The sequence below is a fragment of the Astatotilapia calliptera genome, chromosome 3 (assembly GCF_900246225.1).
Source record: "Astatotilapia calliptera chromosome 3, fAstCal1.2, whole genome shotgun sequence".
Classification (NCBI taxonomy): Eukaryota; Metazoa; Chordata; class Actinopteri; order Cichliformes; family Cichlidae; genus Astatotilapia; species Astatotilapia calliptera.
Genome location: NC_039304.1, coordinates 3,564,015 through 3,586,332, shown reverse-complemented (window position 1 = coordinate 3,586,332; position 22,318 = coordinate 3,564,015). Strand labels below are relative to the sequence as shown.

The window sequence follows — 22,318 nt, the reverse complement described above, 5'->3', positions numbered from 1 at the left end:
GAGTTTGAGTGAATGTGGTGTTGAAGGTGTGGAGGTGGATCAGAGTGTCAGAGGAGACTCTGTAGAAGGACAGAGTGCCAGCAGGACAGTCCACATACACTGCTGCTCTGTTAGAGACAGAGGAGGAGGAGGAGGAGGAGATGGATGTTTGTCTGTTATTGTGCCTGACATAACGAGGACCATCATCAGAGCAGATCAGACTCCAGGACTGATCATTGCATCCAAACAAACAGTCACTGCCTCCTTTCCTTCTGATGCTTCTGTAACTCACTGATATATAAACGTTTCCTCTCCACTCGACCTCCCAGTAACAGCGACCAGTCAGACCATTTCTACACAGCAGCTGATAATAATCAAATCTGTCTGGATGATCAGGATATGACTGAACCTCCTCCACACATGTCACCTTCCTGTTGTTGTCAGACAGTTGGAGCTTTGTGTTCACTGTGTTTGTGTCGATTGTGAGTTGACAGGAATCTGATGGAGAGAACAAACACAATCCAGCTGCAGTTATTGATCCATCATCTGTTCATTGATTGACACTTTGATGATGACTCCTGACATGATGAAGATGGTTGAATGTGTGCTGCTTTGTTTTCATGAATCCCATTAAAAACACACTTACACTTCCTCAGACCTGGTCTCAACCATCGGACTCCAGCAGGCTCCACCCTGAAAGGAGGAGGGGGGTCAGAGCAGCACAGTCAGCATGCACACATGGACATTACATGGCTCTCACACACACACTGTTACACACTGAGCTCAAAGCTCGGCTCCACTGTTTTATTCAAAGAAATCTACATTTATTTATCAGCACATTTAAAAACAGCTTGAGCCAAAGTGCTGCACAGAGTAGAGAGAAAATAGGAAACATACACAGTAATGACTATAAAGACTGGTCAGGATTGAAAGCTACAGAGTACAAATGTGTTTCCAACCGGCTTTTAAAAATGTCCAGTGTTGGTGACGACCTGATGTGAAGGGCGACTGTTCCAGAGTTTGGCTGCAGCCATCGATAAAGCTCACCTCTGTTTTTACGTCTAGTTCTGGTCAGAAGCTGCTTATCTGCAGACCTGAGGGCTCCACTTGGATTCTTTTGTTAAAGAGAGATAAGATGGAGCCAATCCATTCACAGATTTAAAGACAACCAGATCTGGAAGTGGATTCTACCACGTACTGGTAACCAGTGGAAAAAGCTGGTGATGGGTCGTCTAGCACAGACCCACCGCTGGAACCAGACAATTGATGAGGGAGAGAACTGTGACAGCGCCGTTCCTTCACTTGACCTCAGTCGCTCTCGTCTGCTCCCTCGTAACACTGCTCTTTATTGAGCTTACATGAATATGCACAAGTTCATTATGACGTCTTACACAGGTATGAACAAAGAGTACCAGTCTGTGCATAGTGTGTGTGTGTGTGTGTGTGTGTGTGTCTGTGTGTGTGTGTGTGTGTGTCTGTGTCTGTGTGTGTGTGTGTGTGTGTGTGTGTGTTCCAGATGTGACCCTGTGACCCCAAAGCTGGTGCTAAGAGTCCAGCGGTCCCCCTAACAAAGGGCTCTTATACTTAACCAGACACAGAGTAGGTGTCCTCCTACACCAGGGGTCTCAAACTCGTGGCCCGCGGGCCAATTGCGGCCCGCAGGACGATAGTTTTTGGCCCCACCTTAATATGAAAATGTAATGTTAGTTTGATAATGTATGACACTTTACAGTGTTGTGGGCGGAGCTGAATTAACCCACCAATCAGGGTGGGATATGGATCTCAGGGGACACCAGCCGGGCTTGATGCAAGCAGGGAAACATTTCTCAATGAGTCAAAGTTCCAGCAGCGTTGCCCTGGAGTGTTTCTTTCTTTCCTGTGCCTGGCTGGCTTCCTCCTTTCTATTGGGCAAACGCCGACATTCGCCCCAGCGCGCTGCGTTCACAACACTTCAAAAAAAGTTGTTTTTTTAAGTTGCTGCCCAGCGGGACATTATACGTATATAGATTTATACACACGTCAGTGGGATTTAAAGTTATTTTTCCACAGAGAGAGATCTCATATTAACTCTCACAGTGATGCGTAGGCGGCGGGATAAAAGAAAAGTCATGAACTCAATGCAGCCCAATTTAGTCTGCAGTCACATAGCGACACCTGTTCATCGGCAACAACAGTCCCCGGTAACCCGGACTAATTATAGGGTCGCACCGTAATTTGTGGCTCCATGTTTTTATTTGCATCACTGCGTTTGCATTGCAGCAAACATGAACATTACATATATTTCAATATAATGTAAAAGCAGTCAAAACAACTAACATCAGAAACAGCTGATGTTATTTGTTATATGTCACGGTGTCATTTCCGCTTCTTTCTCCTGTAACAACAGCCCGGCGCCGTGAGCAGTCGCCTTTTTTGCGCTCGCTATCCCTGCACTTTCTACCATCTGCAAACGCCACGGTGTTCGTGTCGTCATGAAAGACATGAACATCGAGCGTAAAAACAAAGGAGACTGCTACCGGCTTTTTATCTGCCGATCGCCGTGCTACGGTTGCAAGAAAAAGAAGCAGAAATGACGTTCTCTACGCGTTGAGACGTTCCCCGTCCGTCGGCTAAACGCTTGATTGAAACTTCAATGCGACAGTGACACCAAGTAGAATTATAAATGTCACATAGCCCCAAACATGTCTTTTTCAAAGCCTGCGGTGAAGAGAAAGGTTGGTGATGAGCACCGACAATTTCAGGAAAAGTGGGAAATGCAATATTTCTTTGTTGAGCACAGGGGCACCCCGACCTGTCTTATTTGCACAGAGAAAGTTGCGCTGCACAAGGAATACAATTTGAAACGTCATTACACAACTAGACATGCTGAGCTGGATGCAAAATACCAGGGAGACGAGAGAGCGAACCGGGTTGCCAGTCTTAAAACAGATCTACTGAGGCAGCAAGATTTCTCCAAGAAAGCAACCAAAGAGAATAATGCAGCAGTCGGAGCCACGTGGTTAGTGAGATGATTGCTAAAGCAGGGAAGCCATTCACAGAAGGTGCATTTGTCTAAAAGTGCATATTGCAGGCTGCAAATATAGTCTGTCCGGGAAAGAAAGGTCAGTTTAGCAACATCAGCCTTTCTGCCAACACCGCAGCAGATCGCATTTCTGACCTGTCAAGTGACATTTATGACCAACTGTGTGAGAGAGCCAAATGTTTCAGTGTATACTCAGTCGCTCTTGATGAGACCACAGACATCACCGACACTGCCCAGCTCCCAATGTATGTCCGTGGTGTTGATGACAGTTTTGAAGTGATGGAGGAGCTGCTCACAGTAATGTTTAGTTAGTAAAGTTTATGGGCCCTGTTAGAATCAATATTTCATTCTCATTCTGTTGTTTGAGAACAATAACAGAAAAATGTGCACTTGAGAACAAATTTATTGTGACTTCAGCTGTGAATGTACAGTTTGTCATTATTTAAGCTTCCATTTCCAAATGTTAGCTGACACTTTATTAGGTACACTGGTATCTATATCAGGTACACCTGTGACCTAAATGTTCCTGCAACCAGACTCCTTGGAGACCCCTACATAAATATCCATGAACTATCCAGCTAGACTAGTGTGTCTGTCCCTGAAAATATTCCTGCATGTGTGATTGTTCATGTGTCATCTGCAGGAAACAAACAGGAAGTGAGTGAAGGACACAGGAAATGTTTCCAGCTCTTCCTCCTCTATCAGATTTTCTCTCCATACCTGAGAGTGTCCAGTCTCCAGCCTGGATCCTTCAGTCCAGCCGACAGCAGCTTAATTCCTGAGGCACCTGGATGATTGTAGCTCAGGTCCAGCTCTCTCAGATGGGAGGGGTTGGAGCTCAGAGCTGAGGCCAGAGAAGTACAGCCTTCCTCTGTGATCAGACAGCCTGACAGACTGCAGACACACAAAACAACAATCAATCTGTCAACAATCGTTTTCTCTTTGTCACAATAACATCTATCCATTTACATCCATTCAATGTAACTTTATTTATAAGTGACAATTCCCAATGGACAACAACAGTCATCTGAAGCTGTTTAACAGTGTAAGGTAACAGCCTCCAATATTAGAGAGAAAGTCCCAACCATCAGACAATTGTGGAGATACAGAAATTCTTTTATTGCTGCCATATAATCTGCATCATTATAACTGCATTAATAATGTTCTTTACAGCATTATTCCATCTAATAATATTTCTCACAGTATTGATATTGCATTAAAGTTGTCTATTGAACATGTTCATTTGAGGATCCTTCCATTATGTTAACTTTTATTACAAGTACGGTCAGAAGTATTTCATACACATTGCATATTTGTGCTTATGTCGAGTTGATGTTCGGTTCATTAAGGGTCTTAAGCTTCACTGGCGTGACTGTCCAGGTGATACATGCTGAGGGAAACTAGAACAGGATGATTGCATGGATGCTTACAATACATATAATCTAGGAATGTGTCAGGCCTGAGGCCTTAACTCATTTGGTGTCTCACTATATTTTACTCTACTTGGCAACAGATGACCAGAGTCAATAATTAGCCCCAGAGACCCTGAGGGCTTGAAGTTTATTACCTTGTATGGAAGGTGTTACAGAAAAGAGAAGTTCTGTGTCTGTTTATAGCCATTAAAGATGTACAAGATGTACCATTAACTGTGACTAATGTCTGGAACCTATTTTACTCTGACTATTTTTATTGACGCCAAGGGGGGGCGTATACCCCACTGCTTTGTAAGTGTCCACAACATGTATTTTTGTCAGAAGACATAGGCTGATGTTTTCTCCTGTGTGTTAATAAACTCATCGTTTGATTGCATTTCTCTGGGGCCTCCGTGGTTTGTCTCACTGCTCTACATTGATAGATTTCGCGACACAATCCACTGTGAGCAGCACTTGGTGATGGTGGGAAGAAGAACTCCCTTTGACACAAAGATCCTCCCAGTGAAAACAGGCTCCAGGAGGAGCATCTACCATGACTGGTTGCAGGGTGAGGGGAAAGAGAAGAGATGAGCTCAGAGAGACAAGAACAAAACAGAGAGACAAAAGTTAAGGACATGCAGTAGTGACATATAAAAGCATCAGGAGTGAAAAGAGGGGAGAAGAAAGCAGAGCATCATGGGAAGTCCACCAACAGCCTGAGCCTATAGCAGCATAACTAAGGGATGGTTCAGGGTCACCTGATCCAGCTCGAACTATAAGCTTTATCAAAAAGGAAAGTTTGAAGCTGATCTTCAAAGTAGAGAGGGTGTCTGTCTCCTGAACTCAAACTGGGAGCTGCTGCCACACCCAGTCCAACATAGCCAGGCTGAGTCGTTAGATTAGTCCAACGTAAAGTCAGAAAGTCATTACTGATGTCACATTTTAGTGCAAATGTAGAAAAACTGTCCAAAAGTTATTTCTAAATCTGATATTAAACAGTTTAAATGGTGAAAAAAGCTGTAAAGAAAACAGAAAGAGTCAATAAAAGCCTCTTTAGAGGGTCACCAGTTTAAAACTCAGACATTTAAACTGGTGATTCTCCTTCTCTGCTCCATTTCCTCTCTAGACTTCCTGTTGCTAGGAGGGATTTGATTGGCTGAACGTCCTTTTAACCTTTCTTTAGTTCTTTGGGTGCTAATCAAAGAGGAAAACACACGAGTCATGTGACGTGACATAAGGAGCGCTCTGATTGGTTGGGATTGACAAACTATGGTGCTGTTTGCAAGCTTCGCTTTGCAGAGGCAAGAAAATCTCTTAGATAGTGATGAGACGCTCCACAGTGACATTTCCACACTTTGGAGCTTCTGAAGTGCAGATGTTTGGAAACGCTGCTCCAACGTGTGGTTCAAACACTCAGATCACGTGACCTCAGCTGCCACAGGTGGCATACCTGCTGCTTCCATGTTAGCATGTTAGCTTCAACAGGTGGTCAGTGTGAGAGCAGAAGATGATATCAGTGACATCCAAACAAGGAAGGAAGAGACTGTTGAAGGCAGCGAGCTGTGACTGCTGTGAACAGTGTCCTCACACTATTTTCTCCCTGTGTCAACATACATGAGGCTGCTTCAGCTGCAACACACCACAAACACCTTTATACAACTAAATATACTGAGAGCACACTGCTGTGGTTGCTCTGGTAACCATCCATATATCCAGATGTTTGGGGCCGAGTCTGCTTCCTCATCCTTGGTTCAACCCTCAAAGTTTGATGTGTTTTTTTGTGATTTGGTTTTATTTGTTGTTCTATACACTGTGAAACAAAGCTAGAAGCCACTGTGGTTCAGTGGGGGACTCAAACCCAGGACCCAACCTGCTCCAACAACAGTCAGAAGGATTTTATTAAGTCTCATTTTCTGTTCATTAGGAAAACATCAATAATGAAGAGCACATGTTTATAGAGGCACATTCAGACCAATGACAACAGTCCATTCACACTGCCCTCCAACTTTTTAAATGTGAGTAAACACATCATGGTTTTGGTGCTGACGTGGTATCAGGGACAGGTGATGATTTTGAACTCAGTCTGAGGTTTGATTACACTGAACCTGCACTGCTTTATCCTGTTTATGACACATTTATACTCAAAGTCGCAGCTGGATAACAAAGAACGAGGAAAAACACATTTGTTGAGAGAATTGTTAACAAATGTGGTGAGAGTGTTGTAATAGTTACAGACAGAACTATGATTTATTTATTTATCTCTTAATGGCCTGGCCCCCCCCTACCTCTCGGAGCTACTACAACCATATACACCTGCCCGTTCCCTTAGGTCCGCCAATCAGCAACTCCTTAAGGTACCGAAAACTAAGTATAAACTTAAAGGTGATCGTGCTTTTGCTGTAGCTGCTCCAAAGTTGTGGAATGATCTGCCCTTGCATGTTAGGCAGGCCTCTTCTCTCTCTGAATTTAAAAGTCTTCTTAAAACATATTTATTCGCTGAAGCCTTTGGCATTGATTAGAGGGGTTGACTCAATTTGTTTTAACATGTTTCAATTTATTGTATCTATTTATTTTATTGTATCTCATTTTAATTTTCTTTACGTATGCTATTAACATGTACAGCACTTTGTGAAACTCTGGTTTTATGTTAAAGTGCTTTAGAAATAAAGTTGGTATGGTATGGTATTTAAATGCATTCCAGGACGTTTTTTTACTCACGCTATGTCTCTTCCACGATGTTATTTTTCTCTCCTACAACGTACGTTACAATTACATTAGCATGACCATTTATCCAACTTAGGCGATGACATCATTTAGCGACTTCCAGCGACTTTTAGGACAGCCAATAGCGATTTTCCTTACTGAGGAATTGGCAACACCAGGAGCAGTGGGTGGATGACAGCATCATCATGAAGGATCAGTGTGAGAACACATCATCATCCACAAAGAAAACCAGTCTGCGTGTCTGACGCTCTTGTTAGAAAGACGCAGTCGCAGCTTGTGGGTGCGGTTGGCTGGTTTGCTAGTTAGCTGCTCTGCTAGTTAGCTGCTCTGCTAGTTAGCTGGGAGCTAACTCACTCGAACATTTGATGCTAAACTGTCTAAACTGTGTGAGCAGCATTCATTGCTGCTCTGTGTTACTCTCCAGCCTCTCTTTCACTTAGTCCTCTCAGTTTTTTCCTCCTTACAAACTAGAAAACCTTCTTTTTCAGCTTCTCCTCCACACCCGAGCTGTGGCTAAGTTGCTACCAGCACGCAGGCTCGGTGTGTCCAAATTCATGGGCTGCATCCTCCTGAGGACACATTTGTAGACGGATTACGTCACAGCGACGCACCGAAGGCTGTCCAAATTCCTCCGAATGCAGCCGACAAATGCGTCCTCCTTTTCCCCGAATTTGAAAGATGGGTCGGGTGTGTCCTTCGTGGCCCACCATATCCCAGAATTCATAGTGCGGCCCAGCCAAACTCCAGCTTCCAGTAATGGCGACCGCTACTAAGTTTTAAAATTACTCTTATTAATCTTCCTGGGTCACAAAATAAACTTTTAACATATTTTCAGGGGAGAATGTGGGTGTGTAAACTTCAAATATCCGCTCGGTTTATCAAGATATCGCATATTTGCAAAAGTGCAAAAGTGCTTCGACGTTTTCAGCGACGTCTGTTACCCAGCTAGTCGAGAGCTCGAGGGTCACTGAAGCCGCAGAGAACGGCACAACTCCCGGCACATCATTTTCAGATCACCGTGGACTTTCACTGCTCAGGTTAAAAGTAATATTAGTAACATATGACTGAATCTATATCTCACTTAAAGCTTTCTGTAAATGAAAGAATCAGTGAAAATGAGGCGCTTCAGCTGATTTTAAACAAAAACTCTGAACATAACCTGGTCCAGACCAGGTTATTGGTTCAGCATCAGTAACGGTGATGTAGCCAGGTAGAAACAGAGCTAGACAGACAAACATTTATGCTCACAATCACACATCTCCAGTTAACCCAGCATGCATGTTCTTGGACTGTGGGAGGAAGCAGAGAACCTGAAGACAACCCACACAGGCCACACTATCACTCTTATTTACAGAATTATAATCTAATTAGATGATAAAGTAATAAATTATTTGGTATTTTAATGAAAATACATTTTAAGCAATAGCTTATAAGTCAACAATTATAGTTAAAAAAAGTGACAAATCAAACAGTCAATAAAACCTTCTACAGCTGAAACTAATGTAGACAATGTTGGGGTAAAAATCAGAGACGATAACTACCAAAATAAAACAGGAAGTGAATAACATTCAAGCTCACTTTAAGCTCGACAGTCAAACTCTGTTTTGTATTAATCTATTGTTTTGAATTTTTGTTTACATTTTATGTTTAAGTGAGGCAATGAGTCATATCACTGACCAAATACACAGGGAGTGCAGAATTATTAGGCAAGTTGTATTTCTGAGGAATAATGTTATTATTGAACAACAACCATGTTCTCAATGAACCCAAAAAACTCATTAATATTAAAGCTGAATGTTTTTGGAAGTAGTTTTTAGTTTGTTTTTAGTTTTAGCTATTTTAGGGGGATATCTGTGTGTGCAGGTGACTATTACTGTGCAGAATTATTAGGCAACTTAACAAAAAACAAATATATACCCATTTCAATTATTGATTTTTACCAGTGACACCAATATAACATCTCCACATTCACAAATATACGTTTCTGACATTCAAAAACAAAAGAAAAACAAATCAGCGACCAATATAGCCACCTTTCTTTGCAAGGACACTCAAAAGCCTGCCATCCATGGATTCTGTCAGTGTTTTGATCTGTTCACCATCAACATTGCGTGCAGCAGCAACCACAGCCTCCCAGACACTGTTCAGAGAGGTGTACTGTTTTCCCTCCTTGTAAATCTCACATTTGATGATGGACCACAGGTTCTCAATGGGGTTCAGATCAGGTGAACAAGGAGGCCATGTCATTAGTTTTTCTTCTTTTATACCCTTTCTTGCCAGCCACGCTGTGGAGTACTTGGACGCGTGTGATGGAGCATTGTCCTGCATGAAAATCATGTTTTTCTTGAAGGATGCAGACTTCTTCCTGTACCACTGCTTGAAGAAGGTGTCTTCCAGAAACTGGCAGTAGGACTGGGAGTTGAGCTTGACTCCATCCTCAACCCGAAAAGGCCCCACAAGCTCATCTTTGATGATACCAGCCCAAACCAGTACTCCACCTCCACCTTGCTGGCGTCTGAGTGGGACTGGAGCTCTCTGCCCTTTACCAATCCAGCCACGGGCCCATCCATCTGGCCCATCAAGACTCACTCTCATTTCATCAGTCCATAAAACCTTAGAAAAACCAGTCTTGAGATATTTCTTGGCCCAGTCTTGACGTTTCAGCTTGTGTGTCTTGTTCAGTGGTGGTCGTCTTTCAGCCTTTCTTACCTTGGCCATGTCTCTGAGTATTGCACACCTTGTGCTTTTGGGCACTCCAGTGATGTTGCAGCTCTGAAATATGGCCAAACTGGTGGCAAGTGGCATCTTGGCAGCTGCACGCTTGACTTTTCTCAGTTCATGGGCAGTTATTTTGCGCCTTGGTTTTTCCACACGCTTCTTGCGACCCTGTTGACTATTTTGAATGAAACGCTTGATTGTTCGATGATCACGCTTCAGAAGCTTTGCAATTTTGAGACTGCTGCATCCCTCTGCAAGATATCTCACTATTTTTGACTTTTCTGAGCCTGTCAAGTCCTTCTTTTGACCCATTTTGCCAAAGGAAAGGACGTTGCCTAACAATTATGCACACCTGATATAGGGTGTTGATGTCATTAGACCACACCCCTTCTCATTACAGAGATTCACATCACCTAATATGCTTAATTGGTAGTAGGCTTTCGAGCCTATACAGCTTGGAGTAAGACAACATGCATGAAGAGGATGATGTGGACAAAATACTCATTTGCCTAATAATTCTGCACTCCCTGTATATTTCATCTTTTCAGTCAGAAATAATCAATTGATCATATTTTTATTACTAAATGTTTCTGAAAATCAAATTCTGATATCTGAACAAACAGCTCTGTAAAAACCTTCAGCATACAGGAATCGAACTAGAAGGTTTGGTGGATGAAGCACTGCTAAAATAAAGATTTTGGACTCAGGAGCAGATGGGACATTTCATTGCAAATGAAAGACAGAAAGTGAACAAATATCACTAAAAACCCCAGACACTAATTTCTACATTAAGACTTTTTAAAAAATCAATTTCCTGTTTATGCAGTAATAGAAATCAGGTTTAACGTGATCATCATTGGAAAATTTTAAATCCTGACCTGAGAGTTTCCATTTTACAGTGTGGACTCTTCACTCCAGCAGACAGAAGCTTCACTCCTGAATCCTGCAGGTCAGAGTTACTCAGGTCCAGCTGTCTCAGACTAGAGGACTGGGAGCTGAGAGCTGAGGACAGAGCTTCATAGCCTCTCTCTGAGAGCTTACAGTGACTCAGTCTGAAAAATGACAGATAAACATTAAACAAACACTGTTGTTAAGTTGCAATGAGGGTGCACTAAAGAGTTTTTAGATTTAGCAATTAATCCTGTTTTTTTACTGAGAGTCAACAAATGGATGACGCTGACATTTGTTAACTGACAATGGTCAATCAATTCTGGTATTCTATTGCAAATGCCAATTGGGCTCCATGTGCCGGGCAGTGCATTAGCACCAAAGTAGCTGACATATTGATCAATAACTCTCTGCTCATTAAATTATCATAAAACTATTACAGAAGTTTAACTGACTTTTTTCCCATTTAGTGGATTCTTATTGGTTAATTCTGTCAATTGATGAAAAGCACAACATAACTTGATCTCACCTCAGAGTATTCAGTTTACAGTCTGGACTTCTCAGTCCTGCAGAAAGATACCTCACTGCTGGATCCTGCAGGTTGTTGTTACTTAAGTCCAGCTGTCTCAGTGTAGAAGACTGGGAGCTGAGAACTGAGGACAGAGCTTCACAGCCTCTGTCTGAGAGATCAGGGACACTCAGCCTAAAAAACAAAATAAAAACACAATTTGAAAAACTGTAATTTGATAACAAACTATTATCAAATGACAAGTTAAATGAACTCTCTGACCAGTTACAGAGACTCAGTCTGGGGGAACAGAAAATATTTTAAAAGTCCACGTGGTAAAGAGATTCGAAATGTGGCAGATGATTATAACTTTAGACTAAAAAGGTCCCTCTCGCTCATATATTTGTTAAAACACGAATAAACGCTTATCTTGATTTGCTTTGAATTTTTATTGACTTCTTATGCTGATTCATAAAGAATATGACTTCATCTGACCTGAGAGACTGAAAAACAATCAAGCATGCATGATTGAATCTGCCAGCAGCTGCAGATCCTTGGAGCTGTACTGGTGATGCTGATTGTAACATATAGAAGTGAACTCCTCTTCAGCTGAGCAATAAGACCAGAGGAGGAATGAGGGAGTTGATCACCTATGGGTCCATCACAGTCTTTGAACGTCTTCAGTCAGTACAGAATGATGCTGCGAGGCTTTTAACCAGCACATGAAACAGACTGGACATTACTCCAGTTTAATCTCTTCACACTGGTAACCAGTTCATTTTAGGCTTTATTTAAAGTTTTAGTCCTTACTTTTAGTCCCAGTCTATATTTCTGACTTTCTACAATCCTACAGCTCTTCTCACATCTGAGATCTTCCAGTTAAAGGCTGTTACTGGTCCCACTAACTCATTTATTCAGACTCTAGTATTCAGAGTGGCCTTTAACTAGTTTTAGGCTGTATGATGTTCAGTGTTTGCTGTTTAATGTTTTTATCTTCTGTGTTTTTATTGCCTGTTTCTGTTGTAAAGCACTTTGTGATTTTTGACCTGTGAAAGCTGCTGTATGAATAAAGTTTACTTACAGGATGATTCTGGATATGACTTTGATTAAAGCTGAAGTCCATATATGTCTAAGACACTGACATTTACTGCTGCTATCAAACATTAACTATAATATACTGTATTTAGTGCTGATGATCATGTAAATAAATATGTTTAAGTTTTTAAGGGCCCATCACACATTACACTATTTATGTTATAGATAAAAGCCTGATCACATGTTTACTCACAGAGCTTTGTTGGAGGCTTTGACCACTGGCAGCAGCCTCAGAAGAGCCTCCTCTGAAGCAGAGTATTTCTGCAGGTCAAACTCATCCAGATCTTCTTCTGATGACAGTAAGATGAAGACCAGAGCTGACCACTGAGCAGGAGACAGATTGCCATTGGAGACAAGTCCTAATGTTATGTACTGTTGGATCTCCTCCACTAGAGAACGATCATTCAGTTCATTCAGACAGTGGATCAGATTGATGCTTTTTTCTGCAGACAGATTCTCACTGAGCTTCTTCTTGATGTACTGAACTGTTTCCTGATTGGTCTGTGAGCTACTTCCTGTCTGTGTCAGCAGACCTCGTAGGAGAGTCTGATTGGTCTGCAGTGAAAGACCCAGGAGGAAGCGGAGGAACAAGTCCAGGTGTCCATTTGGACTCTGTAAGGCCTTGTTCACAGCACTCTGGTGGAGAGATTGAAGTTTTAGTTTGTTAAATAATTTAGATTTCTTGGAGGTTGTTTGTTGTTGTTCCAGCAGATTGAGTCCAGAGTTGATGAAGGTCAGATGGACATGAAGAGCAGCCAGAAACTCCTGAACACTCAGATGGATGAAGCAGAACACCTTGTCCTGGTACAGTCCGCTCTCCTCTTTAAAGATCTGTGTGAACACTCCTGAGTACACTGAGGCTGCTCTGATATTGATGCCACACTCTGTCAGGTCTGATTCATAGAAGATCAGGTTTCCTTTCTGCAGCTGATCAAAAGCCAGTTTTCCCAGAGACTCCATCATCTTCCTGCTCTCTGGACTCCAGTGTGGATCTGTCTCAGCTCCTCCATCATACTTGACCTTCTTCACTTTGGCCTGAACCACCAGGAACTGGATGTACATCTCAGTCAGGGTCTTGGGCAGCTGTCCTCCCTCTCTGGTTTCCAGCACATCCTCCAGAACTGTAGCAGTGATCCAGCAGAAGACTGGGATGTGACACATGATGTGGAGGCTTCGTGATGTCTTGATGTGGGAGATGATCCTGCTGGCCTGCTCCTCATCTCTGAATCTCTTCCTGAAGTACTCCTCCTTCTGTGGGTCAGTGAACCCTCTGACCTCTGTCACCATGCCGACACAGTCAGGAGGGATCTGATTGGCTGCTGCAGGTCGTGTGGTTATCCAGAGGCGAGCAGAGGGAAGCAGTTTCCCCCTGATGAGGTTTATCAGCAGCACATCCACTGAGGTGGACTTTCTAGGGTCAGTTAGGATTGTAGTGTTGTTGAAGTCCAGAGGACCTCGACACTCATCCAGACCATCAAAGATGAACACAACCTGGAAGTCTTCAAAGCTGCAGATTCCTGCTTCTTTGGTTTCAGTAAAGAAGTGATGAACAAGTCCCACCAAGCTGAACTTTTCCTCTTTCAGCACATTCAGCTCTCTGAAAGTGAATGGAAATATGAACTGGATGTCCTGGTTGGCTTTGTCTTCAGCCCAGTCCAGGCTGTATTTCTGTGTTAAGACCGTTTTCCCAATGCCAGCCACTCCCTTTGTCAGCACTGTTCTGATCAGGTCCTGTCTTTTGGGTGAGTCTTTAAAGATGTCTTCATGTCTGATTGTTGTTTCAGGTCTGTGTGGTTTCCTGGATGCTGTTTCAATCTGTCTGACCTCATGTTCATCATTGACCTCTGCAGTCCCTCCCTCTGTGATGTAGAGCTCTGTGTAGATCTGATTCAGGAGGGTTGGGTTTCCTGCTTTAGCGATGCCCTCAAACACACACTGGAACTTCTTCTTTAAGAGAGACTTGAGTTTAGGCTGACACTTCTGAAGAGCATCTGAATCAAAAAAAGGAAAAAAAGAAGGAAAAATACAAATCTGGTCTGAAGGAGCTATGTGATGTACTTTGGCCTTTATTTAACCTATCATACATTTTAGTTTTTAATATACTCATTCTACCAGAAATTCATCAAAAAGGGGCTTCAGGAATTCCTAAATGTATTTCCTGAAAAAAGCCACGTTAAATGTTTTGAACCTCCACATCTGCATTGCTTTGCAGCTTTTCATATGTACCTGATGCCAACATGTGCAGGCTAAACAGGTTTCTGCTTTCTGTGCCTCTTCTCCAAACTTTGTAACCAAAAATAACAACATTGAAGTGTCATAACGTTCCCCACTGCTATGTTATTTAAAGAAGCATCTGAGAGAGATTCATTAATTCTTCTCGTAATTTACAATGGCAAAAGATAATGTAAACCCTTTCTGGCCACACAAAACATGTGCTTTACTTTATTATATGTAAATGTGGCATTTTTTTCATTAAACATTTAAGTCAAATGACCGATGCTTAAAGAGTGTCCTCTTGTTAGAGAAACACTCTGACTTTTCTTTTTTAAGGCAATCAGTTTGCATGGTTTTTAAAAGTAAAGAACACTTGTGTTTAATTAAATACAGATCACATTCGATCTAAGTAGTTTCACACGTTTATGACGATCATCAAAATTCCTCCATGTAGTTTAGAAAATACATTTGCAGGCATGTAACAAATCCAAACATTCGTCGTAGAATGACGTTCTTGCCCTCTCCTTTTTCTTACAATGAATTCTGAGGTTTCACTTTCACATCTCAACAAACTGCAAGGTGACCATTTTTATTCATGGTATATGATGCATGACCTCACCTTGTTGAGCAGATGGATCAGAGTTCAAACGCAGCTGAGAGAAAAGAGAAGGATCTTTGATCTGAAGATGCTTGATTGTTATCTTGCATGCTTTGTCTCCTTTTTTCCTCACTGTGTCGATCAAGCTGCGTGCCTTGTCTGCTCTGAGTGGGTTCCCCTCCAGTATCGATTCTTCCTCCAACTTATTTAAGATACCATCACTTACAAGGGCCTCAAGGAGCAGTTTAAGGATTTCTATTGTTACCCTCCAGACAAAGGCTGACCGTACCCTGGCAAGCTCCTCCTCTACAGGAAGAAGAAAGAGACATAAACATGCTTCTCAGTCGAAATCATGTGAAAAATACAGTGGAACCCCGACTTACGAATACCCCATTTAACAAAAAATTCAAGTTACGAAGGCAATGAACGGCAATATTTCTGCCCATGGTACGGCAAAATGCCGGTGTAACGAAATCCGCTGGCTCTGATTGGCTGAGCCTACAATGCCCACAAGGCCTTCCGAATCATGTGACAACCCCTTGGCTTCCGTACTCGTGCTTCGCTGTTCCACTTGAACGACATATTGTTGTTCTAGTTAGCAATTAGCCTATCGTTCAGCATCACCTCACTCAAAAGGTGCAATGGCTGTTTCGACTTAAGAAAATTTTCGACTTACGAAAGACCCTCGGGAACGGATTAATTTCGTAAGTCGGGGTTCCACTGTATTTTAACTTTGTTCAATTAACACTTCAACATCTCATCAACAAATACTAAATTTTAGGGTGTGTAGGGTTAAAATGATGCCAGCTTAAAATGAAACCGAAGAAAAAATTGAAACTGAAAAATAATGAAAAATATGAAAAACAAAATCTTGTCATTCATATCCTGCATTCCAGATTAAGTTTAAAATAAGAACGAGTGCAAGTACGAACGTGAGAATTATGTATATTGTAATAGGTATATTGTACCTAAATGATAGTATATTGTACAAACATGAAAAGTATATTGTTAGAACTATATCTAATATTGTTAGAACAATAGTATACTATAATAATAAACTTTTCACGTTATAATGTGACATAGCTCTATTTTTCTTTTGCCTGGGTGGCGGCTCTACGCTTCCGTACTACGCTTCTGTATCCAACACTTTTCAATGTGGCCTCACAAAATTATTATGACTACAACAACCATGAAAAGAGTTGGATGGACATTGCTACTCAATCACAGCTGCCTGGTCAATGTTTTTCATTAGTAATTTAGCAAAGTTGATGGTGTGTGTGTCTGTAAGACAGAGAGAGGGAGAGCGAGGGACAGATTTTGTATGATAAGCTTCATGTTATGAATGCACAGTTTGAGCACTCGGGTCGCATCAGAGCATCAGGCCATATAGTGTGAGACCCTGCATCGTGACCTATGAACTTCTAACCTCTGCGATTTAATTGTACAGTTTGAGCAGGAGCTGAATAACGCGACTGAAAAAAAAAAAATCGCACAGTGTTTGCCCAGCTTAATGCAGACTGTTTAAACTAAACAAGCTGCTGTTTCACATAATAAACCCTGTCAGCTGCAGTATTGTCTTCTGTTTTAACAGTTAAAGCAGTAGAGACGAGCTGTTTGCATGTGCGTGGAACTCTAGCGTCATTAACCATGCTAGCTGTTAGCTTATAGCTCACGCTAGCTAACCAGCGAGCAGTTAAAAGTACAGCTGAAGCTGCACAAAATACCCACAAACTTATCTCACTACAATGTAGCGCCGAAAATATGACTCGCAGCTCGAGCTCGACACAGCGTCTGTAACATAAGACTGACATCCAGCTAACCACAGCTAAAGGATATTTAGAGAAAACTTACAGTTTCCTCAGGTTACATGAACTGAGTTGTTTGACGCTGAAAAGTTGGTTTGTTTTGGCTCTCACTGAAGACATAGCTGCTCTTTTGTGCTGCTTTTAAGCAAAACATTCTTTGTATGTGAGGAAAATGCTGTTCATCCCCATCAGCTCTAGCGTAGACAACCGGCTCTGCCATGTTTTCATGTGTTTCTTCTTTCCGTGTGTCCGCTACTTTGATACGCTTGGGCCCGCCACAGATTCAAGCTGGTCATGTGACTGCATGGCCACATCTGATTGGTAAAAAAGTTACCGGAAACTCCACTGGCGGCATGTTATCTAATGTGTTAAACAAATTATTTTTTTTAAAGTAACGAGTCAAATTTTGGAAATGTAGCAGAGTAAAAGTACCGTTTCTTCTTCACAAATGTACTCAAGTAAAAGTAAAAAGTATCGTGCAAAAAGGGTACTTTAAAAGTAAAATTTTTTTCCAAAGACTTACTCAAGTAAATATAACGGAGTAAATGTAACTCGTCACTACCCACCTCTGCAGACGGGCAAGTATACAGGTATACTATGAACAAATATACATATATAAAGATGAAGCACTGTGAGGTAAACAGATCTACAGAGTGCTATGAAAATATCTACAGTAGTGGAAGCGTAGCTCTCTGAACAGACTATAACAGTGTAGGCACTATAACAGAGACTACACCATGTCAGTGTCCTAAAACTACAGTAGTAACCAACGTGGTGAATGTTGATAATGAAAGGATCATGGTCACTGGGAGGAGGAGTGTAGAAGGGTTAGGTGAGTGGATGGAAAGGCTCAGCGGGGACTGAGTTCAGTAGGGTGACAGCTGTGGGGAAGAAGCTGTTCCTAAACCTGCTGGTTTTAGTCTGAAGGCTCCTGTAGCGCCTCCTGGAGGGGAGGAGGAGCTGGAAGAGTTTATTGGCAGTATGAGAGGAGTCCGAGAATGATGCATACTCGGCGTAGACATCTCTTCTTGCGGACATCCTCAATGCCAGGAAGTGGAATCCCTGTGATGTGTTGGGCGCTGCAGTGCCTTGCGGTCAGCAGCAGAGCAGTTCCCACACCAGACTGTGACACAGTTGGTCAGGATGCTCTCTATCACACAGCGGTGGAAGTTGATTCTTCTTCAGTATCCTAAAGAAAAAGAGGCCCTGATGGGCCTTCTTGACCAGGCTGGAGGTGTTAGTTGACCAGGACAGATTCTCAGAGATGTGGATCCCCAAGAACTTGAAGCTGGAGACCCGTCCAAGGATGGAGTTGGATGCATACTAAGGTCTGCAGTCATAGAGGAACGGGCTCAGCACACAGCCCTGTGGAGTGCCAGTGTGAGTGTGACAGTGGTAGAGCTGTTATGGCCTGATCTAACATGCTGAGGTCTGTTGGTCAGAAAGTCCATGAGCCATGATCCAGGTACAGATGGAGTTGTTGAGTCCAAGATCCACACGTTTGGTGATCAGCTTGGAGGGAAGAACTGTACTGAATGCTGAGCTGAAGTCAACTAACAGTATTTTTGCATGAGTACTCTTGTTGTCCAGGTGTGAGAGTACACAGTGAAGAGCTGTGGATACAGCATCCTCTGTACTCCATTGATTTGATAGACAAATTGGTGAGGATCCAGTGTGGGGGGCAAGCATGCCCTGTAATGCATCAGGGCCAGCAGCTTTTTGAGCTTTGCTTTGTGTAATGTTATAAGTACTTGGATAATCCTCAGTCTCTGGACTTTTACTTAGAGATATTATATTCAGTCCTGTGGATAGTTATATACTTAAAAATATATTATCCTCTATGGTTACTCTGGTATAAATGACTCTGAATCACTTAATGGTAAATAACACACTATTGGCAAAAATAAAAAACTGTGAAAGAATTCCAGATGACAAGTCTGTAGTTCGACATACAAGTGACGACCTTTGACCTTCATCAGTTTTTATTTAATTGTGTCAGAGAAACTCAAACATGCTCTTCATGCAGCTGAGTACATTCAGTGTTTAAAACGGAAGCTGTGCAGGTCTGAGATCAGCAGCTTTGTGAAACACCAAGCTGAGGTCCTGTTAATGCTGATATATAGTGACACAGTTACATTTCAATTTAATTCAATTTTATTTATATAGCGCCAAATCACAACAACAGTCACCTGAAGGTGCTTTATATTGTACAGTAGATCGTACAATAACAGATACAGAGAAAAACCCAACATTCATATGATACAGGGGTGATTAATCCTTTTGACTTTGTTTTTATCAATAAAACAGCTGCAGCTTTCACTACAGCACATGTGGTGCTTTAACCTTTGTACTGTTTGCATCAGTTCATTCTGCAGTTAACATGTGAACATGTTGGATGATCTGTCTGCTGTCACTGGGTGGTGCTGAGGTCTGAATCTGACGGCAGCTCCTGTAATCACAAAGAGAACAGAACCATCAAACTCAGACATAAAGTAGGGCTGGGCGATATGACCCAAAATTCGTATCTCGATATTTTTTACCTAGACAGCGATATAAATATATAAATCGATATAAATCTCGATTTATTTATTTTTTAAGCCATAAAGTAAAAACAAAAAGGGTCAAAGCTGTGTCCCAGATGTCACACAGGCACTTTTATTAACATAGATGTACATAAAATTTACTCAAAAATAAATTATGAGCATTTATTAAATAATAATGCTCCATAAATAAATTTCTGTTCATTTCGTTCACCTGCACGGGTTAACTAAACAAACTTTACAAAACAAGTTTTGCCGATAGCCGAGTGCCCATCTTAGCTAGCTAGCTAAGGATGTTAGCTACAGATTAGCTTACAAACACCTTTCACTTACCAAAAATATTGTGGCGGCTCTCAGGTCCTTCTGTCAGGCAGACACTGAAGAACACCTGAGTCTGTCAGTTTGAAACAGTCGGTAAACGCTGGACCTCCTCTCAGCGTCCCCGCTCTATGTGCCGTTCAGAGAACGCAAGTTTCTTCATGACTGCGGCTGCTGCAGATATTAGGTCGTCCATGATTTCTACAGTCACTGGTCAGCAATATAATGTGCGCAAACATATGTGGCTCATATATGTGGCTCTGAAGCCCCGCCCCTCAAGCGCACCCTCAGATGCCGAAGCAGTGCCAACTAATTGAAGCTGAAAAAATAACTGTACGTGGAAAAAAACGATGTAAGTGTGAAAACCACATGAACAGTGAGTTTTTCTTTAAATTTCTATATTTATGTTTTTTCACTATCATTTCACTTTCAATACATTTGTTTCAGTTTCAATATTTTTTCAGTTTCATTTTAAGATGACATCGTTTTAACCTCATATGTGGGTTCAAAGTACAAAAAAGTCCAGTTGTTTCTCTGCCAAACTCCTTAGACTGGAAGTTCTCATGTTATATTAATGTCCCACAGAAAGATTAAGGCAAAGATTAGGACAGGTTACAACTCGTGAATTTCATGTACTTATCACAGTTACAAAAAAGAATCTGCCTGAAGTCTATACATCCATACGTCTCATCATACAAAGCACTGATCTCCTACCTGCTGATGGAGCTGCTTTGGCTGGCTGTTCTTTAGGTTCTTCCATCATCTTTCCATAAAAACACGAGAAGATGATTTTACCAAAAGAAACAGTGAACACAGTCTGGGTGTCACATCATATGAATTTGTGTCATGGTTTAGTGTACGGGCCACACACACTGAAACTGATCTGTGTGAAAGAACACATCGATGACATGTGAATGTAGTGATAACCTCATCATAATAGAGGTTTTTACTTTTTCACATATTTGTTCAGTATAATGATTAAATAATCTGACAATACAAACCTAAAATACTTTGTTCCCTGTCTGCGACTTTGTGCGTCTCTGCTGTTAGTGCTTAAAGGAAGTTTTAAACTTAAAATCCTTCCCCACATATGTGACTGTGGTCTCTGGGGCCATTATCCTGAAACACTGGGGCTCAGCCCTGAAAGCTTTGCTATCTTCACCTGATAACAGCAGCTGTTTAAAGTTACTGAGTTTGACAGGGAAGTGAATGTAAATGTGAGACACTGTGTGCTCACAGCTAAAGGCTGCAGTCAGCTGTGTCAGAGCGTCCAATGAGCCTTTAATAAACACTCAGAGCTCCATGTTGATGAAGCTGTCATGTGTGAGCTTGTGAGGCTCCTTTAAACTGGCTCTGCTCTGTCAGATGCTCACCTCTTCTTCACTGTTTCATCAATCTGCTGCACTCTTCATCTCCTTCTCTCTCTCTCTGCTGTCCTGTTTAAAAAAACAAACAAATCAGCGTTAGCCAATCAAACTCTGTGCAGATGCTGCAGCTACAGCTGATATGTCATTCAGCTGTTCATCAATCAGCTTCTGCTGCTGTTTATTCGGCTCTTACTCTGAACACGTGCAGATCTAGGAAGATTTTCTTGGGGTGTCAAAATCAAAGCGTTTGTTTTTTCAAACACACGTGCAGGTGTTTATATCACATATGGTTTAAATGATTCAAATGCAGTAAGTATACATGTTTCATATATCGTCTATAACTGAATTATGTTCTGTAGCCTACATAATGAAACACTTTAGTTGCATAAAACGTGAATTTTGATTTTATGTACTGTATATGTCACAGCATCGCAGTGTGGATGTGGAGAAGAGAGGACCCAAACGCAGGCCTCACAGGTGGTGAAGGCTGGTGTTTATGACAGAATGACAGAGTCTGAGATGGATGACTGACTGGAAGACCAGCTGAACAGAAACGACACATGTAGGACTGACAAAGACACTGAACTGGAGGACACTCAGGACTTACACAGGCTAATGATAATGATCAGGGTTCATATGCCTTTTTCAGGGTCAAATTCAAGCACTTCTTAAGCACTTTCAAGGTCCCTTTTCAAACTTTTCCAGCACATTCCTCCCTCACCGCCAAAAAAAAATGCATGTTTCAATTCACATCACCTCAGTAAGACCATGTGAAAGTTAAGACAAATCATCCTAGGTGAACTTAAACACCTTTGTTCCCTTTTTGTTAAGAAAAAGAAAAACACTCCACACAAAAATACTGCAAAAGGAAACTGTCGCCTTATATAAAGAGTGTATAAACTCAAAATGCACATGTCACTTAAAAATTAAGATGTGAACAAATCAACTTGTTAGATATTCTTCTCCTGTTGAAAAAACCCCCAAAAAGAAATAAATAAGTCTTCTCATCAGATATTGATGCTTCTTTCCTGTGTGACAGAAAATAGGAGACAGATGTTTGTTTGTTTTTTAAGTTAATTCCCAATAAAGCTGTTTTACTGCTAACTACATTGCTGTCTGTATTATTGCTG

General features: G+C 41.7%; 1 pseudogene; it reads right to left on the bottom strand.

Moving 5' to 3' along the window:
- Window positions 1-635: 635 nt before the first annotated feature.
- LOC113016649 (protein NLRC3-like) lies at window positions 636-22,007 on the bottom strand (annotated as a pseudogene).
- Window positions 22,008-22,318: the final 311 nt, after the last annotated feature.